This window comes from Notothenia rossii, assembly GCF_949606895.1.
Source record: "Notothenia rossii genome assembly, chromosome: 2".
Lineage (NCBI taxonomy): Eukaryota > Metazoa > Chordata > Actinopteri > Perciformes > Nototheniidae > Notothenia > Notothenia rossii.
Window position 1 is genome coordinate 51318735 of NC_136904.1, and position 23525 is coordinate 51342259.

At 39.5% G+C, this 23525-nt stretch overlaps 1 protein-coding gene across 1 annotated transcript in view; it reads left to right on the forward strand.

Annotated features, from left to right (window-relative positions):
- The first annotated feature begins 8498 nt into the window (after positions 1-8498).
- Positions 8499-23525, forward strand: part of LOC307028259 (uncharacterized protein) — a 54947-nt gene continuing 39920 nt past the window's right edge. The window contains exon 1 of the transcript XR_013804913.1: positions 8499-8724. The gene's annotated coding sequence lies outside the window, so the exon portion shown is untranslated. The remainder of the gene's footprint in view (positions 8725-23525) is intronic.

Sequence of the window (23525 nt, forward strand, 5' to 3'; positions counted from 1 at the left end):
CGGCCCGTTCTAACAGCTGTTCACCAGCGGTCCAGTCTGTGCCACAGTGACTCCGGATGCACCGTTAATATTAACGAACGCACCCGTAGGTAATGTAGCTGCTGAAGCTAGACCATCATCTCGGAGCAGCAGAGCCTTATTATACATCCACCATGAGCAGAGCCGACAGGCAGGAAGACTCGAGCACACAGCTCGCACCTCATTATAATATATATAAAAAAGAACACCATGCGTGTCATGATGGCACATAACAGCTCACGGCCGCAGATTACTCCGGGTCCCAGACCCCCCCATACCCCAAAAATATTTTTATTGCAGATCTACATGAATCACACAAACGACCTATTTTGGATTCAAAACGGCGAATTTCGCCGAAAGGTGACAAGGTTGCATCACTGAACATAGACAGAGCACAACTGAAACATAACATCTGAGATGTAACAACATAATACACTTTTTGGGGATGCAGCCTGGGATGTGAGGAGTGAGGGACACGGCTTAGAACGGGCGTGTCGCCTGGCAGGACAGGAGAGTGTGTGCACTAGGGATGTGCATCTCCATCACTGAGGCCGATGCGATGCGCATCTCGATACGTTGCCACGATACGATACATTAACGATACCTTTGAAACACCAGGCGATGCGATACGATACGATTCACCCCTGTTGCGATACAGTTCGATACGATTTGATTCAACATTATGCGATTCGGGGCGATACGATGCGATTCAACACGATGCAAAAATAATGATTCTTCAATATGGTACGACAGAGGATTTTTGTTTTATTCCTTATATGCAGCAAATCATACATTAACAAAAAAGTGCTTTACATATTTGGTACTGCACATCCCATCATGCCGTTTATTTTTTTACCTTTAAAAGCTCTCCAGAGTACAATTGTATAACACCTCACAGTTAAACAATGTAAGGATGCATTGCTCATGATTAACAATGTGCAAATAACAGCTACCATAGAGCAATGCCCATACAGCTGCCAGCCTGATGTGCTTAACACTCAGAGGCTAACTCACCAGAGAGCAGAAAGCAGTGGTTTCTATCTGAACAATAAAGAAAACAAATAACCTTTCACAAACAGGTATTTCATAACTGCTTACAGTAAGGAAGACATTTAAATTATTATTGGCCGTCACAGGCTGCTGTAAGCTAAACACCTCTCTCTGACAGAACACCTCACTGAGTGATTTAACTCATATGTCTCACTTTCAGGTTTCTCTTTTCAGCCGCAGACCCCATGTCGCCTCTTTATGTGCGTCGCTAAGTTCCTCGTACTACTTGTGTACTTTAAAGCGGCTCTGCATCGTTAACAATTTGCAAGTGATTTTTCAAGTTGACCGTCTGTAGTAATAGTGCCGCGCACATATACCATCAGGACGTTACTGATGGGGTGCGGCTGCGGAGTGATACTGTGTGTATGCAAGTCCGCATCTATGTATCATGGCTGTAGACCTGTTAAGTAATAAAGATACCTCATACAAAGGTTTACGGATACCTTATTAATCTCCATGACCTGCGGTCAACTATATAGCATAAATGACTATTACACCGTCTTTCTTGAACAATCCGAAGTGTTGCCAAACGTTTGATTTGTAGGTATTTTTCGGTGCGCTGTGTTTCTCTTTCTCCGCAACTTCCGTGTGTGTTGATAACTGAGACTCTCGTTCTCCGTAGTGACGAAGCAAATATCAAAGATCGTCTCTGATGAGCGTTGACAAGATGAGGGGATTTTATATGAATGAATCGGTTTTTTACCGATGCAAAGACGCTACGCAATCGATGCATCGCGAGTTCAACCCGGTTCAACCCAAACTGTAGCCGATGTGCACTCTTTCAACCGGTGCACTCGCATCTTGAACGTTTATGCCGGTGCACCGATGCGAATCGGTGAATCTTAACATCTCTAGTGTGCACCAGTCTGCCGTGATCTATGAATTCATGTCCGTGACACTCACTGCTGCCCACAGCTGTTTTATAGAAGGAAAACCTCCTTCACTTCATGAAAGTGTTTTAACCACACACACCTCCACACACACATGACGGGTGTTATTTTCCCCAAAAGGAACAAGTCGCTGCAAATTATCCCGCTTATTACATGGCCACATTCTCAACAAAGTAACGACATGACTCCCAATATTAATTGAAATGCTTTTATGGATTTAGAAAATGTTTTTATTGATTTAAAAAATAGTTGTAAAAAAATAGTTGTATGTATTGATTTAAATTGACATGCATCCGCTAAGAAAAATAGTCCGTTGTTACCGTTTTTTAAACAGTCTGAATGAAACGGCAGCTCTCAGCTGTGTATTTACACAACTAATGGCCCATCAACCACAGCTCTCTCCCCCCTCCCCCCCTGATCTTTCTTCTCCAGCAGCTAAATTAACTGTAGGTTACTCTCAGTGACAAGCTTACAGTTAGACACAACACTGTCATTGCAAGTGACCCTCAGTTAGTTGACTTTTATGTTCAACTGCTAAATTCGTTACTGATAAAAAAAGGGCTTCTATTGTACCGAATTACCTTAACACTAGAACCGCCAGAGGTCTTTGTATAGGCCTACCTAAACCTGTCAAATCCCGCTATTAGAATGCAATTTTTAACAACATAGGGTGCTACATAACACACTTTCAGGAAAAGTCACGGACTGGGAGACTTTAATATTTTATTGAAAAAAAGTTACATTGCACACACACAACACACATCACACAAATGGACCCGATTGGCGGTTCTAGTGTTAAATAAACTCACCAATTAATGAAACCAGTTCAATACGCATTATTCTTATTCTTATCATTCTTTATGAGCACTGAAGTAGTCTTAAAATCAGATCTGTTTTTTAAATGAAATCTGACGGCAGGCAGTTAGCTCTGATCACCTATGATAAATGCGCCACACCTAATCTGGCCACTGGCCATTCAGCCACAGAGGTCCCTCTATACAAATCAAACTGTAGACGGTGTGAAAGCACCTATTGTTTTAAATAATGGTCGGAATGTGACCTGTGAGCCTTCGGAATTACCGTGGGACAGAACATTCTAAACTAAAATGTTCAATCAATAAAGTAACATCTTATCTTATCTTATCTTAATAATATCTTCATATTAATAATAATAATAAATCATACAGTATGTGTCCGAAAGGGAGCAGGAGGAAGCAAACACAAAAATATACAAAAAATATACTGCATATTAAAGCAAACAATTGTAAAGGTAAAAGTATGAGCATAACAAATAAAGAAGTGTAATGTAAACATTTACATTATAATTATGATTATTTAATATATAAAGACTATATATTATTGAATTACAAGATTAGATATACTTTATTTGATCTAAAATATTGATGTGTTCAAATGCTCTTCAAAACACAACTGAAAGTCCATGAAACTTGTCTTTCTGTATTTGTGAATGAAGCGCCATCTCCTGGTTAAAACCTGAAATTGAAAATCTGGCAACGCCCTATTGGAAAATAGTGGGAGGGCTTAACATTCCTCTATACTGGTTTTAGGCAGGTCGTAGGCAGGAAGCTGTAAGCTGGAGTCTGAAATTCAGTGCTACATCTGTATGGAAATGCAGCAAAGTCAGATGTGTCAGTCTCTTCTGTGTCATATTACTCTAGATGTAGAGGTGGTGGGCTGAGGAGTAGCTGGAGGTCCACTCTTTTTATTGGGTTGTTTGTTGGAGAAAAAAAATCCAAAATCCATTTGTGCCATTCTAGAAAGTTGTCACTCTGCAGTGTGTGTGTCGCGTCAATTACGTCACTATCCCACGACCTACGACCTAGATCAGGGGTCCCCAACCCCCGGGCCGCGGACCAGTACCGGTCCGTGGGTCATTTGGTGCCGTGCCGCAGAGAAAAAATAAATAACTTACATTATTTCCGTTTTATTTATTATCCAAGTCTGAAAATATTGTCTGACAATAAAACGGTCCGTGGCGCAAAAAAGGTTGGGGACCGCTGACCTAGATGAAAATAAATTCAAGCCACCTGACTGATACAAATATATACTATAACTGTTATATGCTACTGTATACAGCACATTTTATTTTAAGTAAAATCATAACTATTTTATGTAGTTTAATCATTTTTATTTAGGTGGTCACTCCGTTTTTCAAATGTACACCACTCGCCAACAGGGGGTGCTGCACCCCCAGCACCCCTACCTCCCGCGACTATGGGGCTACCCCGCTGCAGTGGAAATGTGCCATAAGTTATCTCAGTGGGTCTCAAACGTTTTGATCACAATTTATGTAAACACATATTTCCAAGGCACTCCTTTATCATTATTGGGATAAAACAGGTTTGAAATCATTACAATGTATACTATAGGACAGTAAACCAGACATATAGTTTTAAACTGGAGAGATAACAAAATATGCATAAATAAAATAGTAAGATATGAATGAACAACAAAAATAAAATACGTTACATGTATTTGTTATTGGCTATGGTATGTTATTGGTTATGTTCACATACTTATTTAATTATTAAAATGTCAACCTATCTTTTTCATATGGGTGTTTAGAGTTGTACCCCCTAGATCTAGTCTCTAGTAATTCTGCTTAAAGTGTACCAGATTGAAGCATTTTACTTTACTTTCCTTCCCGGTAATCCTGAGAAGGCAGATTCTTGTTTTTTTCAACAAGAACTATTTTTAAATGGGGGGGGGGGTTCCTTTAAAAGTTGGACTGTTGCACTGTTGTAGCTTCAGTGGTTCTCAGGTTACAGTTATATAGCAGTGAATATAAACAGACTGATTAATGTGAATATTACTGTAAACTAACCTGTGTAAAAGTTTCTCGAATAAATGTAATTTTTTTGTTGGGAGAAGCATGTATCATTTTTTTACCCTGCCCCTCAAAGAATCGGAATTGAGAACCGTTAAGAACCGGAATCGAAAAGTAGAATCGGAATCGGAATCAGAATCGTGGAAATTCAAACGATACCCAACCCTACCGATAATTGACCCAAACATGGGTTGTTGAGAAGAGTGCATCTTTAATGTCGGGTCTAGCCAGTTACCTAACATGTCTATGCAGTAAAAAGCTGGGACTAGAACCTTTCAAAGTATTCTTTGGAATCCATGACTCAGCACAGTCTGCTGAAGCGAGCAAGAATGTTGCTCATACGACCCAGTCCACATTTCTGCTGTATTACCCAGCAATGGCTGTCATTATAACACAATTTAAAAAAATGTAAGTAATAAAGTTAGGATGACATTCACTGTAATATTTTACTCATCAAAAGCAGATCTGTGTGGCATTACTTTATTTTACAGTGAAAATTATAATTCCACTGCTAAAAATAATGGGCTGCAACATACAAACATGCTTTCTTAAAACATATTTTAAAAAGTTAAACCAGAGTCAAATATTCCTTATATATGGAAAAGGGCTCTCTACCAGGAACTATGTCACTCAGTTTTCCATTGGCGAGAATCAGTTTCCTGTCTTTTGTACTTGAAATGTAGTTGGACATGTAATCTTCTGTGGTTATCTGTTGTTTTAAGTTTCAAGTCAAAAACATACCATGTGGCTTGTAAAGCTTTTGCTTTTATGATGTAAGGGTAGATGTATCTTGTTTCTTTCTGTGCTGGATGTCTCAAAGGAGGAATGAACTCACACCGATCAAAAAGCTAATCCAACAGCTCTCAGCAGACAGGCTCTGCTTCTGTCAACACACTCTCACTCCATAATCGTCCAGGAGCGACGTTTGGTCAGGGTCCCGAGGCGTGCAGTTGTGACGCTCCTAGGCTCCTTCAGCTTCATAAAGGGACGCAATTAGCTTTCAACTGATTGCAATGTATTCCCATCTGCGGCGGGATTTGACGCTCATGGAAGCACGGCATTCGTTTGTGTCTGCTGCCCTTAAAGGCAATGTGAGCGTCCATTCCCAATGGATAACGGAGAATTGTACACCCGGAAGTAAGTATTCACCTTACTTTCGATTGATTTTACAGTGATATCTGCACTACTCATCGACTAAAAAACACCAGATTATCCTTGTTAATTACACAACATTGATTGGTTTAAATTGTGCGCAATGCTTTTGTATTTTTCCCCTTCGATTCGGAGAAACAAATATTTTTTCGGAGTAAAGCATGGCAGAAGACACTACACTACCCAGAATCCCCAGCTATCGTTTAGGACTACACCTTGTGCTCTGTTTGACAAACCCATGGACAAACCCCGCTTTTTTTCACCATTCATTCCAATGGCTGGCGTCTATGTCACGTGATCTTCAAATTTCTCCCTGCAGGAAAAAAAAACATGGCCGAACTTCGTTTTATTTCGGTGGAAAATGCCTATTTTAAAGTTAGTTTGGCCATTAAAATGCGTTTTGATGTCATTTAATGCGAGAAATATGAGTTGTTATTTCAGATTATGTGTGCAGTGGATGTACATGATCTTTAGTTTGCTAGTTATTACGAAGATTACTTCAGGAAATTGCGTCCATAGAACGTTTTCATTGTTACCAAGGTGGTTGCTAGGGACGCTGCTATCGATATTATTTCTGTTATGTTGTGTAACTGTTTAATGATGTTATCTTTATTGCTACCCCCTTCCCCGTCAATGTATACTGTTGGTCCACAGCGCAAACGTATTAGTTTAACAAAATCCGCATCTAAAGATACGTTATTTTCCCCTGTGCAATTCCAGACTCACATCTCACATCACATCGTCATTAACAAATAGACCGAAAACATTACAAAAAATTATAATAATTCTTTATTCCGAGTGTGCTTGCTTTTCTCTTTGAAAGTCATCACATAACGGCATTGTAATACACGGTTCGGCTGCATTAAATATTACATATCTGCCGTAGTTCTCTATTTATAGAGCCCTGATGAGAAGACTTCTAGACAAACATGAGGAATTGCCGCCAACACTGAAAACGTGACGTGGATCATAAATATATCAGCAATTAAACAACATCTTACATTTATTTTCACACAATACGTCTCTTTGCAGGATCAACACTAATTCGGCTGACTTTTATATTTGATCCAATTGGTAGATAGGCTGTATTTAAACCATAAAGGTGCACAGCTGATAGAAAGGGACACCTGGTGGTTAAAGCATGTTATTGAATTTCATTATTTTTATTATTAGATATTAATAGGATCCCAATAAAGTATACTCATTACTCGCTATTCTCTACTCAGGTATAATACAATTCCACTGGCCCTCCGGGCCGGTGGAATTGTATTATCACTGGCCCCACCATTGTAACCACTGGCCCGGAGCATTCGTCCAAAAGAAAAATCGACTAATAATGAAGAAAATTAACACATTTGTTGCAATAGTAAAGTATGCACTAACTACATTACTACAACATTTGAATCATCAGTTCTTCCTCATTTTCCTCAATTGTTCATATTTGGTTTATTAAAATAATGATATTGTGGTCATTGTTAAAAAATGTCTGCTATTATTATGAGTATTATTATTTGTATAATGCGCTTTCTGCCTTCCTGTTATTAGGAGTTAGAAATATGTAATAGATTAGATTAGAACCTTCATTATCCTAAACTGCTGGGACATTTCCCTATAGCCAATACCTTTATATTTTCTACTCTTCACTTACTTGTCAGCATAGGTGGGCATTGATGTAGCCGACAGAAGACCTTGTTTAGTGGGAATGCTGTTAACAGTATTCCAACTAACTGTTCTTCTATGCACGAAAAGTGTATTATTCCGCCGACTTATTTTGCGGCGCTTCTTCTCCCGCATTGAACATCGCAGAAACTCCGTTCAAACATCAAAACCTTCAGCTCGGTCGGAAATCGATGGCTATTACTTTTTGTCATTCATAACTTTCATAATTCCAGAGATACATCCCGTAATTCATCACATTTTTTACATTTGAACTTTAACATTGCGCAGCTCGTTAAGGCAGAGTGCGTGATATCAGAGTTAGAGTGGAGGACAGTTTGAAATTTGCCTTCATATATTTTTTTAAAACTGCCATAATTCCCAAACCCTACATTCCTGAGACATAATTTTTCATGACAAATGTAGGAAAACATCCCGTAGGTTGAAAAATGACAAATAATTAAGCTAAAAATAATTAAACAAAGTGCCTCTTGAGGGCATGAAGTGACAAAAACGTTCAACATGTCTCCATTAAAGCCCATTGTAATTTCAGGCAGATGTTTCCACACAGCAGCAGCCGCACACCTTTAGTTAAACTGCCAAAAATGCCACATTATTAACCCGAAAGTACACAAAAATTACACTTCAGATACTCAACTTCCTTGACATGCTTCACGTTTTGAAATTTCACAGATATCTGTTACGGTTCTTCCACAAAACGTTCACATTTAAGAGGCTTATCTCTCATCCAGAGCAATGGAAACCTTTGACCTCTGGACGCCTCATTAGCTCAAATACAAACACCTGTGTAATGGAACACGATGATGTCATCACTCCAACTGACATGGTTCATGGCTCTTTCTGCATGTCAGTCTTTATGCATGACGGTGTTTTTGATAATGGATCCTGACCACTCACATTTGTACACTGTGAACAAATTATATTATTAAACAAATATATAACATAAATACAAAAAATACTCTAATTTAGTCTCTTTTCCAGCGCTCTTCATCGGTAACTTTAGCATTTCTGAGTGTCCTTGAACGCATCAATATTAGCAGATGCGTCACACCAAGCCCGGGAGATTTATTCTGATCTGACTACTGCTAGGTAAGTTCATGCATCCATAAACACCTGAAGTTTAAAGTGTCAAATGAACTCTTTTTAAAAGTATAACACACCGTTTGAGTTTGTTCATAGACTGTTTATTGGCGTGAGAACTGATATTAATTTACACATTAAAGGAAACAGCTTCTTAGCAGCGTATCCAGTCTTAGCCCGTTAGCATTGCGCTAACGGGCTAAGAGCTAGCAGCGTTGCGTTAGCCCGTTAGCATTGCGCTAACGCTGCTAGGCTGCTAGCTAAATTAATCTCTCCCTAAACAGTTGAACTTTAAAGTGTCAAATTAACTATTTTTCAAAGTATAACACACCGTTTGAGTTTGTTCACAGACTGTTTACTGGCGTGACAACTGATATTAATTTACACATTAAAGGAAACAGCTTCTTAGCAGCGTATCCAGTCTTAGCCCGTTAGAATTGCGCGAACGGACTAACAGCTAGCAGCGTTGCGTTAGCCCGTTAGCATTGCGCTAGGCTGCTAGCTAACTTAATCTCTCCCTAAACAGTTGAACTTTAAAGTGTCAAATGAACAATAGTTTCTATATATAGTTGTTTTATCACTTGTTCTTTCACAAAAATTACTTTATTTTTGTTCACCTTTTCACTTTGTGGTTTTACAGAATATATTGGTTAGTAATTGATTCAAACAGTTTTATATAGTTTTTTTCATGTATTGTTTGACAGATTTTCACTCGTGTTTTTACTGAATATAATTTGTTAGTAATTGATTTGAAAAGTTTTATATAGTTTTTTTTCCCCATGTTCTGGTTTTTGAAAATAAAATTTGCCAAATGTTACTATTTCACCAGTTATTTTTGCATTTTCAACTTTTCCTACGAATAACATTCTACATTCAAAGCCTTACATCTTTAACATTATTTATACATTTGGAGTTTCATGCTACTTTTTAACTTAATATTCATTCATATGGAAACCATTCAGTCATCCAAATATTCCTGATTATTCACTTTCTCCTTACACATTATATTTCAGCATAAAGCATTCCCACTAGCAATTTCTTCAGGAATTGCATTCTCTAGTTTTATATTGGCATCGTTTTGAGAGGTGCAGTGCTAAAACCAGGAAGTAAGCTTCTGGTTACCTCGACAAAAAAGCAATGGGGTTTCTCCACAGAGTTTTGGAAAATAGCTGGAAATAAGGACTATGTAAAACAAACCTGTTTGATGAATGCACGTTTTGTTCAGCCGGATAATATCCACATGTCTACCCCAGGGCTCGACATTATAATTGGCCCGCTGGCCCGGAAGCACTATTTAGACACCCCGGGCCAGCATAACGTACTTTCCACTTGGCCGCCGCACGGGCCACTAAAAATATTGTTTAAAAAAAAAAAGTTTCCTGTGGTATTGGTATTTTGACTATCAATTTAGTTAAATTGTTTCGTTTATCAACGCTACAACATAGCGTTTCGTGAGTCGCTTGTCATTGTTGGGTGAAAAGCAAACAGCTGTTTACTGCGGAGCGGAGCGCAGCGTGAGCAGGCTCCCGTGAGCTGGAGCGCGCTCCTTCACTACAGACTATCGCGCCACCCAACCATTCGCCAAAATGTTTTTAATACCAGCGGTAACCGGCCAAGCGCCGGGCAAAAAACAATCTTCAAATAAAAGAAAGTCACTGGAGGAGTTAAAGGAGAGTGACAGGGAGCATGAGAAGAAGAGGCAGGGTTCGTACGGGTGCTTGAAATCCTTGAAAATGCTTGAAATTTGACGTGGTGTTTTCAAGGTTGGGAAAGTGCTTGAATTTTGGGAATGGTGCTTGAATTTGGGATAAAGTGCTTGAAAATGTAAATGCTTTAATTCGCTTTTTAGATTAAAAGAAAATAAAGAAGTCGGAGCGAGCTTAATTGCTTCGCTTTTACATAAAACAGCTCCGCTCCGGCCTTCCCGCGCTATGCGCGTGACCTGCAAGTGTTTTTGTTACGTGTGTGACCTGGGCATTCTGATGAGAGTGATAGATGACAGTATGCCAGGAGTTTGCAGTTTCAACGAGCGTTGGCTAGCAAAAGACAAATACAAGCCATGGCTAAGATGAGGGTCAAGCCCACGAGTAGCCTCAGCAAAGTTTGCAAAAAATAACGATGGGAGAGTCGGCGCTGACGAGCCACATGAAAGGTACGCCGTAGTAGAGCATTTTAGATTAGGCTAACGTTGCATGTTACGTTTGTTTAAGCTAACGTTAGCAGGCTGAATAGCGAACTCGATGAGGGATAATAATAATTGCAGGGGACAATCATTTCAGAGGAGCTTACCTATGTTATGTGCGTTACAGTCGCCATCCGGTGGTGTTCAGAGGATGAAGCTAATTCAACCCACTACTTCTCACGGCATTTCGTGTTATAGTCACGAAATATAATCTATTGATTCGACACAGAACGATTTTAAAAGCAATGTATTTCTACTGGTAGTATGTTTCGTGCCTAAACCCAAATGTGACTTGCTCTATCGAAATCTGTCACATTGACCCGAAGACACATTTTCGTTTGTATTACTGGTCTGGGGGAAGCTTGCGAGTGTGTGTGTGTTTGTGTATTTTTGCATTTGTGTGTATTGTGTTTGTGTACCGGGGAAACACTCACAAGAAACACCGGCTGTTGTTATTCTTGCGGTGACGTTAAATTACTCCGTTCTCCGCTTGTAATTATGCCTTTACAAGCTTCAAAGTTGTATTTATCATCTGAGTTTGCCGAAACAAGTTTAATATTCTTTCGATCGCACAGGGATGAAACGTATACCAATAGAATCTGTGGATTCTCAGCTTTTCATATGATATACAGGGCTCGACATTATAAATGTCCCGCTGTCCCGGAAGCACTATTTAGACACCCCGGCCAGCATAACGTAATTTCAACTTGCCCGCTCGGGCCACTAAAAATATTGTTTAAAAAGAAAAAAATGGTCCTGTGGTATTGGTATTTTGACAAGCAATTTTGTTAAATTCTTTCGTTTATTAACGCTACAATATAGCGTTTCGTGAGGCGGTTGTCGTTGTTGGGTGAAAAGCAAACAGCTGTTTGCTGCAGAGCGCAGCTCCTTCACTACTACAGACTGCCGCTATCAATATCTATCTATCTATCTCTCTATCTCTCTATCTATCTATCTCTATCTCTATCTCTATCTCTCTATCTCTCTATCTATCTATCTATCTATGTATCAGAGTGTTGGAATACTCTGTTACAGTAAAAGTCCTGCATTCAAAATGTTCCTCTAGTGAAAGTAGAAAAGTATTCTCCAGTGCATGACATTAAGGATAAGGACTAGCTGGCTATCTAAGCTGTCTGGTGCATTCTCTAGACTGAATTATAAGATGAACCACCAAAATATTATATTGTACAATTTTATTCTTCATTTCACTTGTTTGTTTGCTCTTGTTTGCTTGCTTGCATGCCCTGCATAGCTATAAGAAATACTTAAGTTGTTGGTCAAGACACTTTCCATCTGATGAAGGCAAATGCCTTCCCAGATGTAAAAAAGTAGAAAACATTACATTCAGTTATAACTGCCAAAACAAACTTTATTTACACTATTATGGCCCCTGTTAAAAATGTTTGTAATGTTATCTATTGTAAGTTGGTCGAATGAATGCTTCCTCATCCGGAAGCTGACCGAGCAGACCCGAGCAGCAGTCGAGAGGAGCCGAGCGCATCCGCGAAGCACACAACATGGTGACGTCGGAGTTCCCGCTAGCCGGCAAATCTAAATCTCTTCGGTCAAAATAATTTTCCTTTAGCGCAATACCGCTTCAGTTGCGCCACTTATGTGACAGACAAGAAGAGTATGTGACAGACAAGAATAGTCAATTCTAATGTCTAACACGTAATGTGGAGAAAGAGATGTCCTGTCTGGGTTGATTGTGCGTTGATCTGTTGGTAATGCCTCGGGGTTCCGGTGGGCATGTAAACAAATGCATAATGCTGCGCTATACTTTGTGGCCTCACCCGGTTGCATAGCGACACTTATTGTTTAGGTGTCTTTTAATAAGCAGGTAGTCATATCATTAGCTAGAACTAGCTAGATCTGATCAATATGGACATAAACGCGAGTGAAGTTTAATCTGACGGGAGAGAGAGATCAGCTGCCGCTGACGAGTCGACACGCAGCTCTGCATGATCACATGCAGCGGTGAGCGGACAAAACACACACTTCAGGTTAGAATATCACTCGTAGCTATTTTAATTACCTCTCAAACTACCTAAACTAGTTAAAGATATGTTTAGTTTTACTGTCGGGTCACTCATTACTGGATCCGCGAGCTGCATGATACTGTCATAATAGATTGCCCGATCGGGCAACCAGCAGGTGAGGCTTCATTGCCCGAGCTAAATACTAGATGGCCCCGGGCCATCGGGCAGTCCTTAATGTCGAGCCCTGTTCTCATCAAAATATAGTGAAAGTAGCGACAGTAAAAGTAGTCATTGTGCAGATTGGTCCATTTCAGAATAATATATATGATATGTTTTATAATGATTGATCATGAAAGTGTTCTCAAAGCTGGTAAAGGTGCAGCTAGTTTGAATGACTTTGTATACTGCAGGGTAGCTTGTGGATTTACTCCAGGTGGAACTAAAGTCTGATTTAACACTTGATTATATTTCACATCATTCATCCCCATCTGTAAAGTAACTGAAGGTATTAAATACATATAGTGGAGGAAAAGTACACCATTTACCTCTGACTTGTGTTTACTGCCAACCTAAAAGTACCTAAAAAATAGTAATCAATAATGTATTGAAAAGTTATTTGGCTGATTGTTGTATATCGGCTCCGCCAGGTTTTATGGGATGCCCAGTCTACGTACAGATGGGTCACTCATTTTGAAATATTAAACTTAGTTTTCTTTTCTTTAATTTGTCATCCTCATGTAGAATGCTATCACGAAACACACATTTGGTTGTTTATAGCATAAAGAACATCTGATTTAATGTGAGGTTGGGAAATATTCATTTGAGTATAAGTACGTGTATATAAATATGTCATTTACAACAGCTGTACGATGCTTGAAAAGCTTGAAAATGCACCTTGAGAATGCTTGAAAAGTGCTTGAATTTGACTTTGGAAAAGGTGTAAGAACCCTGAAGAGGGAGAGTAAGTTTCAGCCAGCTTGATCGATGGAGTTGGCTTCTAGTGGTGCAGTGACGCGTCCTAAAACCCTTTTATAATCTATCGATTAGATTTATGATTCGAAAATTATAAAAGTAGGGTAGACATGTGGTGATTATCCGGCTGAACAAAACCTGCATTTATCAAACAGGTTCGTTTTCCACAGACTTTATTTCCGGCTATTTTCCAAAACCCTGTGGAGAAGTCCCATTGCTTTTTGTCGAGGGAACCAGCGGCTTACTTCCTGGTTTTATGACGCATCACTGCACCTCTCAATATGATGCCAATATAAACAAGGTCTTCTGTCGGCTCTTTACATCAATGCCGACCTATGCTGACAAGTAAGTGAAGAGTAGAAAATATAAAGGTATTGGCTATAGGGAAATGTCCCAGCAGTTTAGGATAATGAAGGTTCTAATCTAATCTACTACATAGCCATTACATTTCTAACTCCTAATGACGGCAGAAAGCGCATTATAGAAATAATAATACTCATAATAATAGCAGAAATGTTTTAACAATGACCACAATATAATTATTTTAATAAACCAAATATGATCAATTGAGGAAAGTGAGGAAGAACTGATGATTCAAATGTTGTAGTACAAGTAGTAATGTAGTTAGCATAAATTACTATTGCAACAAATGTGTTAATTTTCTTCATTATTAGTCAATTTTTTTTGGACGAATGCTCCGGGCCAGTGGTTACAATGGTGGGGCCAGTGATAATAGAATTCCACCGGCCCGGAGGGCCAGTGGCATTTTACCCTTAATGTCTACCCCTGTACCCTACTTTTATAATTTTCGAATCATAAATCTAATTGATGATTATAAAAGGGTTTTAGGACGCGTAACTGCACCTCTTCTTCTCATGCTCCCTGTCACTCTCCTTTAACTCCTCTGGTGACTTTCTTTTATTTGAAGATAGTTTTTTGCCCGGCGCTTTTTCACAACCGATTCACAAAACGCTATGTTGTAGCGTTAATAAACGAAACAATTTAACAAAATTGCTAGTCAAAATATAGTAATAATGAATAATGAAATAATAGTCAAATGTCGAGCCCTGCTACTAATAGTTAATTAAAGACTGTATATAATGACTATTTTGCACATCCCTTTCAAGATTTCAAGATTTTCTAAGGTTTATTGACATATGATATTATTCACAAACGGTGTAGTTATGCAATGAATGAAAAACTTGGGTCGTAGGTTCCTCAATAGTGCATTACAAGACATCTATCAATATTTGTGCATACCTCCAGCAATGTTAACTATGTTGAAGCACTTATTTTAACTGATATTATACATGTATTATACTCTTATAGGATGTATATAGATATTTCATCTCCGGCCTTGTCAGGTATTGAACAATCAATAAATAAAGAACACAGAATTATTAAATATAAAACACAGAATTTGTGTGATTATACTAAATGATTTACAAATAAACACCACTGCATATTTACAACTGTTACACATGCTGATGTAACGCAAATGTTTCCAACTTGGGATCAATAAAGTATATCTTATCTTAAGATGATCGATGGCTACTGCCATATTTGCAAAATTTGCCTCTGAACCTTGACAAGTGCATGTTTTAGGCTTATCAATTAATGTAATGTAATGTTATCAATTAACAACAGGAGGGGTCACAAACATAAGACCAGCTGTTAAATAAAGCTCTTCTGACCTTAGCTGGCATGTGGGTATATATATTAATGCAGCCCATTATGGGCACAAGCAATTTTCACCCATTTATTAATTATATGTTTTAAATTAGAGTGTTTCCTATCCCCTAAACCTCCAGGGATGTACACAGTATACTGGCAACTTCTTATTATGGGAAATACGAAAACGTCTTTTAAAACTACAACTCCCAGTAGAGACGTGCCATAGATGGAGAACATGTTGCGAAACACAATATCGATAGCAGCGTCCCTAGAAACAAGTAACAAGTAGTTAATAATAATAAAAGACATTAAGAAAAAGGCATTTTAAACAGTCATTAAAAAGCAACACAATCTACCTGCATTGCATTACTCTAAACGTGTAATAACGTGCTTTAACCATTAGGTGGTTTGGGTTAAAAAGCTGTCAAGTTTACAGTGTTAACAAAATAAAATATACTGCTGTTTCTGGTTTAGTTTACGAAGGATATATTTAGTTATTGTTTTGATATTTGTAACACAAAAGCATTGGAAAAAACCCACAGCAACACAGAAAAGATGGTCTTAACATGACCCAGCGGTCTAGTAGTGAATACAAAACAATAATATCAAAACAAAATATTACTACTAACTTTATTGTGAAATTCAAACTGAACGGTAAAAGCATAGTTTCCGGTCTATTCTGAGCCCGATCTCTGTAGAGATGTAAATAAAAATAAAGAACTACGACAGATTTGTAATATTTAATGCAGTCGAACCATTTATTACAATGCATTCATGTGATGACTTTCAAAGAGTAAAAGAGTCTACTCACTCCTTTCCTGTAAAATACAGGTCCAGCCCACACATACTGTATGCTCCATCAAGGACGGTGCGACAGGCCGCAAGGCAGCGCACTTACAACTACAATAAGCATGTTAATGTTAATCTAACAGCTCCGGCGATCCACTAGCACCCCCCCCCCCCCCCCCCCCAATTTAGCATTTTGAAATGCTCCTGATTTCTGAGGGCTAAAGGTTGGCAAGTATGATCACAGAGCTTGAGAACTAATCACGGGGTTTGTCAAACAGAGCACATGGTGTAGTCCTAAACCAGGGGTGGGGAACCTCCGGCCCCCGGGCCATATACGGCCCGCGAGACAATTTGGTACGGCCCTCGAGGTAATTTATAAACACACGCAAAAAAGAAAAAAAATTGAAAAATCTAGACCGCAAAAGAATGAAACAAGTGAGTGCCTGTTTTTCCTAGCCAAGGTCAGGGTCCTTGAACACATCACGAGCCTAACGTGTCATCACGTGGTATATGTCTCGTCCGTCTCGTCTGATAGGGGTGCAGTTCTGAGGGAGAGCACCAGAACGCCATTCCGGCACTTCCAGAAATTGCAGTACCCATAAGAAGCAATACATATGCCGCAGTTTTTGCCTGGCTGTGTCTTTAGTTGTAAGCCCAGTCGCGATCTGTTCATCTGTCACACTGATCATACAGTCAATAACTTTGTTGTTATTAGCATCTGGTTAGCTAGCTATGCTAACAAATATAAGAAGCTATTTTTACAACCAGTGAGGTAAAGGCACATCTTTATATGATCATTATAAAAAAAATAAGGGAATAAAGTAAACCGGTATAAAATACTATATGACAGTAAAAAAAGTTGTTATTAATAAACAAGAATACAGTTTGAAAGGAGTGATTTGTAAAATATCCATAAAGAAAAATAAATATGCTTATAGTTCTGTTTCATATGGATGTTGAGAGATGTATCCATAGATCTTTTAATGTTGCTCTCAAAGTGTACCAGATTGATCCTTTTGACTTCAACATTTAAAAAAAAATCCCGGGGGGAGCATGCCTCCTGACCCCCCTAGAGAAGGTTAGGTCCCCCACCACTCAAATCATGTCCAAATGGATAGGAAACTAAATACATTTGCACACATCTTGTGTCCATATCTTTCTGTTTTGGTGGTCATGCCACAACCTATGAACGCATATGCGAGTCATGGTAAGATATCTGGAGTAAGAGGTTGCTTTTTCTTTACACAGCATGAAAGAAAGGCCAAATGAATGGGCTGGGATTTTAGTATTTTTAAGCAGAAGTCAATAACTTGTACGGCCCTCGGAGGATATTGTAAAAATTGAAATGGCCCTTGAGAGGAAAAAGGTTCCCCACCCCTGTCCTAAACGATAGCTGGGGATTCTGGGTAGTGTCGTGTCTTCTGCCATCCTTTACTCCGAAAAAATATTTGTTTCTCTGAATCGAAGGGGAAAAATACAAAAGCATTGCACACAATTTAAACCAATCAATGTTGTGTAATTAACAAGGATAATCTGGTGTTTTTTAGTCGATGAGTAGTGCAGATATCACTGTAAAATCAATCGACATGTACAATTGTACAATGTACAATTCTCCGTTATCCAATGGGAATGGACGCTCACATTGCCTTTAAGGGCAGCCGACACAAACGAATGCCGTGCTTCCATGAGCGTCAAATCCCGCCGCAGATGGGAATACATTGCAATCAGTTGAAAGCTATTTGCGTCCCTTTATGAAGCTGAAGGAGCCTAGGAGCATCACAACTGCACGCCTCGGGACCCTGACCAAACGTCGCTCCTGGGCGATTATGGAGTGAGAGTGTGTTGCTTCTGTGCTGCACAGAGGAGGAAATGGACCACACCTCCGAGGGAAAAGAGGGTAAAAAACATCCTCAGTAAACAGGCTGAGGGCAGGAAACCTCTGCGTTCTCTGGGCTCTGACCTGACACTGATTCACTTCCAGCGCTGTGCTGAGCCTGCAGATACTAACAGGGATGCGCAGTGTCCAGCTTAACAATAAAACACGCCCCTCCCTCTTTGTGAACTAAGATAAAACCCAGTTGATTCTCTGTTTTCTGTCTCTCCAAGGCTAAGAACTGAAAATATTGTTCATTTAAGCAGATTGTGTCATGATCCAGCTGTGTCTCTGTGATTAGTAAATGGTAAATGGTAAATGGACTGTACTTATATAGCGCTTTATCCAGTCTTTAAGACCCCTCAAAGCGCTTTACATACTACATGTCATTCACCCATTCACACCCATTCATACAGAGCAGTGTACCTTACTCTAGGACCTAACATTCACACACATTCACACACCGTTGGCCATGCCATCGGGAGCAACTCAGGGTTAAGTATCTTGCCCAAGGATACATCGACATGTTGACTGCATGGGCTGGGATCGAACCCACAACCTTCTGGTTGAAAGACGACCGCACTCCCTCACAGCCACAGTCGCCCTAGTCCTGTGCGTATATGCCTGTCTTCCTCAGTGTTCTTTATTAGATTGTCGTCTAAGTTCCTGCCTGGTTCCCTAAGTTCCTGCCTGCCTACTGAGAAGCTGGAGGAGAAGGATGTCTCGCCGAACCTAACTCTCCTGAGAATACCTCTTTGCCATTTTGAGCTGTACACATTTTTGCAGATGTGTTCATGTTTAGCCTGGAGGACCAGAGGCCTGTACTACGGAGCTGGTTCAACCTAATCTGGATATGTTTGAGTTAGCCGGTTGGCCTAATCCAAAACATACGCGCTCTCGCTAAACTGTACTACGACGCGGGTTATCAAGTGGATCGCTCAAGCCAGCCGTGTCCCTCTAGTTAGGTGCGCGTTCACATGAAAGGGGTGGTATTTTGAGCATTCGACCAATCACAAACATGGAGAAGCGTACTGACAGCGCAGCGTCATACTTCCTGAATGAAAAGTCATCTATAATATTAGACATATGAAGAAGTTAAACTTTAAACATCCATGACTTAAACACTTTATCCAGGATAAAAGCCACATAGCTGCACCTGCAAGGTGAATACAGCTGGTAAAAGAAAAGGTGTTTTGAATGCGTACATTAACAGGTTTATGATATCACTGCCCCGTCTAAGACACGATCTGACTTTAATTACATTTGACTCGAGTGTTTCGTCAACTTAATGTGTTGCTTAAAATAATACTTCTGCATACAGTATGTGACACTGTGAGTGTTGCACGGCCAGATACAGCTCAGCTGACTCAGATGAGGAAATATATGATACATTATGATGTGGTATGCCGCGGACTTTACTTAATGTTACTCTGATCCGGTTAATTATGTTGAGGCAGATATTTAATTAAGCTTTCTTAGCACTAATGTTATAATAGTCAGATTGCTCTGAAAATGGGAGGTGATATTCTATTAATGTTCACGTTCACACAGTCAGTGATTTTTGCCGGCCGTCTTTCCTGCAACCGCAGTTTTTCTGTATTTCCTTTCTCCTGTAATATGACTTAATCGCTTTAAACTCCGCACACTGAGCTCTGATTGGTCAGCAGGCAGTGCTTTCACTGAGTTGATCTCTTAGCCTGCAACCTAACCTGGGGGGTATACTACGAATCTAGTTCAACCTATCCTGGATATGTTTTGAGTTATCCGGTTGACTTAATCCAAAACAAAGCCGCTCTCGCTTAACTGTCCTACAACGCTGGCAATCAACTCGTTCGCTCAAGCCAGCCGTGTCCTATCTAGTTAGGTGCATGTTCACATAAAAGGGGTGGTATCTGGAGCATTTGACCAATCACAAACATGGAAAAGCCAGTGATGCGAATTAGTCGCTTTTCGGCGCCTCCGGCTGATTTGGGTGACTTTTGTAATTCGCGGAGAACCGAAGAGTTTTCGTTTTGGGGGTGGGGGGCGGGGGTCCGTCCGTCCGTCAGTCCGACTAACGGACAACTTTTCACTTCAAAAAAGAAGAAGAAATCTAGGCCGCAAAATAATTAAACAAGCGAGTGCCTGTTTTTCCTGGCCAAGGGCAGGTTCCTTGAACACAACACGAGCGTAACGTGTCTTCACGTGGTATATGTCTCGTCGGAAAGGAGTATAGACTAGAGTGCTGACGGAGAGCATCAGAACGCCGCTCCAGCTCTTCAAATATTGCAGTACCCATAAGGAGCCGTACACACCGCAGTGTTTGCGTGGCTTTCTTTAGTTGTAAGCACAGTGGCGATCTGTTGTTATTAGCATCTGGTTAGCTAGCTATGCTAACGAATTTAAAGAGCTTTTCTACAACCAGGTGGAAGAGAGCTCTCTCCTGAGAGGCTCAAATAACCTCAGCTCAGTGAGGTTAAGGCACACCTTGATATGATCATTATAGTTATTAATGAGAGATTAGAGTCTTTATGAAAAACAGGTATAAAATACAATATGACAGTAACAAAAAAGTTGTTAAAAATAAAGAGAATAGAGTTTAAAAGGGGAGTGATTTGTAAAATATCCAAAAAGAAGAATCTGCTTACAGTTCTGTTTCATATGGGTGTTGAGATGTATCCATAGATCTCTTCATGTTGCTCTCAAAGTGCACCAGATTGATGCTTTTAACTTCAATATTTAAAAACAAATCTTCCCGGGGGAGCATGCCCCCGGACCCCACTAGAGGAGGTTAGGTCCCCCCCACTTAAATCATGTTCACATGGATAGGATACTAAATACATTTGCACACATCTTGTGTCCATATCTTTCTGCCACAACCATGCACGTGCGTGCGCGAGTCATGGTAAAATATCTGGATTAAGAGGTAGCTTTTTCTTTGCACAGCATGAGAGAAAGGCCAAATGAATGGGCTGTGATTTTAGTTTTTTTTGAGCAGTTCAATAATTTGTACGGCCCTCGGAGGATGTTGTAAAAATTGAAAGGAAAAAGGTTCCCCACCCCTGCTGTAAATAATAATAAAATCCCTTGATTTATAACTTAACATCTCTGTCTCCTATTGATCAGAGTATATTATAAAGAATAGCAAGTTAATTGAAGCATTATAGCGCAGGCCTTTGTCAGATTGTATATTACGCTGTTTTTTTTCTGCTTCGAATAGTTCTCTCTTTTTTCACCATACGTGTGTTTGCATCCCTGGAAGCGTACTGACAGCGCAGCGTCATACTTCCTGAATGAAAAGTCATCTATAATATTCAGGGCCGTGGGAACTAAGTAGGGGTGCTGAGGGTGCTGCAGCACCCCCTGGTGGAGGACAGGGGATCTGCACTTCCACAAGATATAATACAAATATAATACAACAAAAACGAATTTTCAGCCTTGATGTAACAACATTCATAATTAAGTAAAGATAACACCCTTTTCACCCCGGTTACATTTTCCATTTGCCCTGTACGATGGGCGCTGTAGTGATGAAAGTGGGGGATGTTGGCTTATCAGGCGCCCGCAGCTCACAGCCAAAGTGAGAGAGATAGAGAGAGGGGATACCGCGGGGATACCACGGTACCGGCGGGGATTGTTGTTAGCTTCTGCTACGCTAACGGATATAAGAAGCCGTTTCTACAATAATATGGAGGGAGAGTTCTGTCCTGTCAGACTGAGAGGCTCAGTGAGGTAAAGGACTCTGAGGGCTTAGATAGTTCAATTTAGTCTAAGTTATCTCAGTAAGTCTCAAACGTTTTGATCACAATTTATGTAAACACATATTTCCAAGGCACTCCTTTATAATTATTAGGACAAATAAAAACAGGTTTGAAATCATTCCAATGTATACTATAGGACAGTAAACCAAAAATATCGTTTAAAACTGGAGAGATTTAAAAATATGCATAAATAAATAAATAAATGTTGGTAAAATAAGATATGAATGAACAACGCAAATAAAATAAGTTATATTTATTTGTTATTGGCTATGGTAGGTTATTGGAAGTGTTCACATATTTGATGAATAAAATGCAAACCCGATCTTTTTCATATGGGTGTTAGAGTTGTACCCCCTAGATCAGTCTCTAGTAATTGGGCGCTCAAAGTACAACAGATTGAAGCATTTTACTTTAAAATGTTAAAAAAAATCTTCTCGGGGGGACACCCCCGGACCCCCGTAGAGGATGTGAAGTCCACCACCCCAATTAAAACATGTTATAATACTAAATACATTTGAAGCCTTTTATATAAGCTGTCCACCATGTCAATATGTTTCTCTTTTTGTAGTGTATTGGTCTTTTGTAGAGGTTTTTCATTGCCAGCTAAAGTCTTGCCTATAGGGCAGCAAATTGGTCAGAACCAGCCCTGGTGTCATCCCCACAGCACCCCCCATTTGAAACATGTTCCCACGGCTATGATAATATTAGTCAAATATGAAGAAGTTAAACTTTAAACATCCATGACTTAAACACTTTATCCAGGATCAAAGCCACATAGCTGCACCTGCAAGGGGAATACAGCTGGTAAAAGAAAAAGTGTTTTGAATGTGTACATTAACAGGTTTATGATATCACTGCCCCGTCTAAGACACGATCTGACTTTAATTACATTTGACTCGAGTGTTTCGTCAACTTAATGTGTTGCTTAAAATAATACTTCTGCATACAGTATGTGACACTGTGAGTGTTGCACGGCCAGATATGGCTCAGCTGACTCAGATAAGGAAATATGATACATTATGATGTGATATGAATGATAATGGGACACATCGACGTCTGCACTCTACTACTCCTACTGTTTAACATGTTGGGTTACTTGATGTTACTTCATGTTAAGGTAAGGTGACCAGATTTTCAAAATTAAAACCGGGGACATTTTGAGTTTTGCGGTCAATATATTAACATATCCAATTTTCTTCACTGTTAAAGAAAAAAGGGGGACAATTCTGGTTCAATGTAATTCAAACATTTGAACTGTTGGATACAAACAGACGGACAATAGATCATATATGAGACTTCAATGGTCTTTTATTTTGAAACTGTGCATCAGATTGTCCAGATTCTCTCTGAGTGATTAGATGGGGTGTCCTGCTATCACCCTGGAGTGAAATAAGTATTTGATACTGGATAGTTTTTGTTTTATTCTTATCTAAAAACAGAGGGATGATAGCTCATATATGAGACTTTAAAGGTCTTTTAATAATAATAGATTTAATTTGTTAGTGCTTTTACAGGTGCTCAAAGACGCTTTCCAGATATAGTGAAGAGAAAAGAAAAGAAAGGAACAACAAATAAATATATAGTTAAAGTCAAATAATACA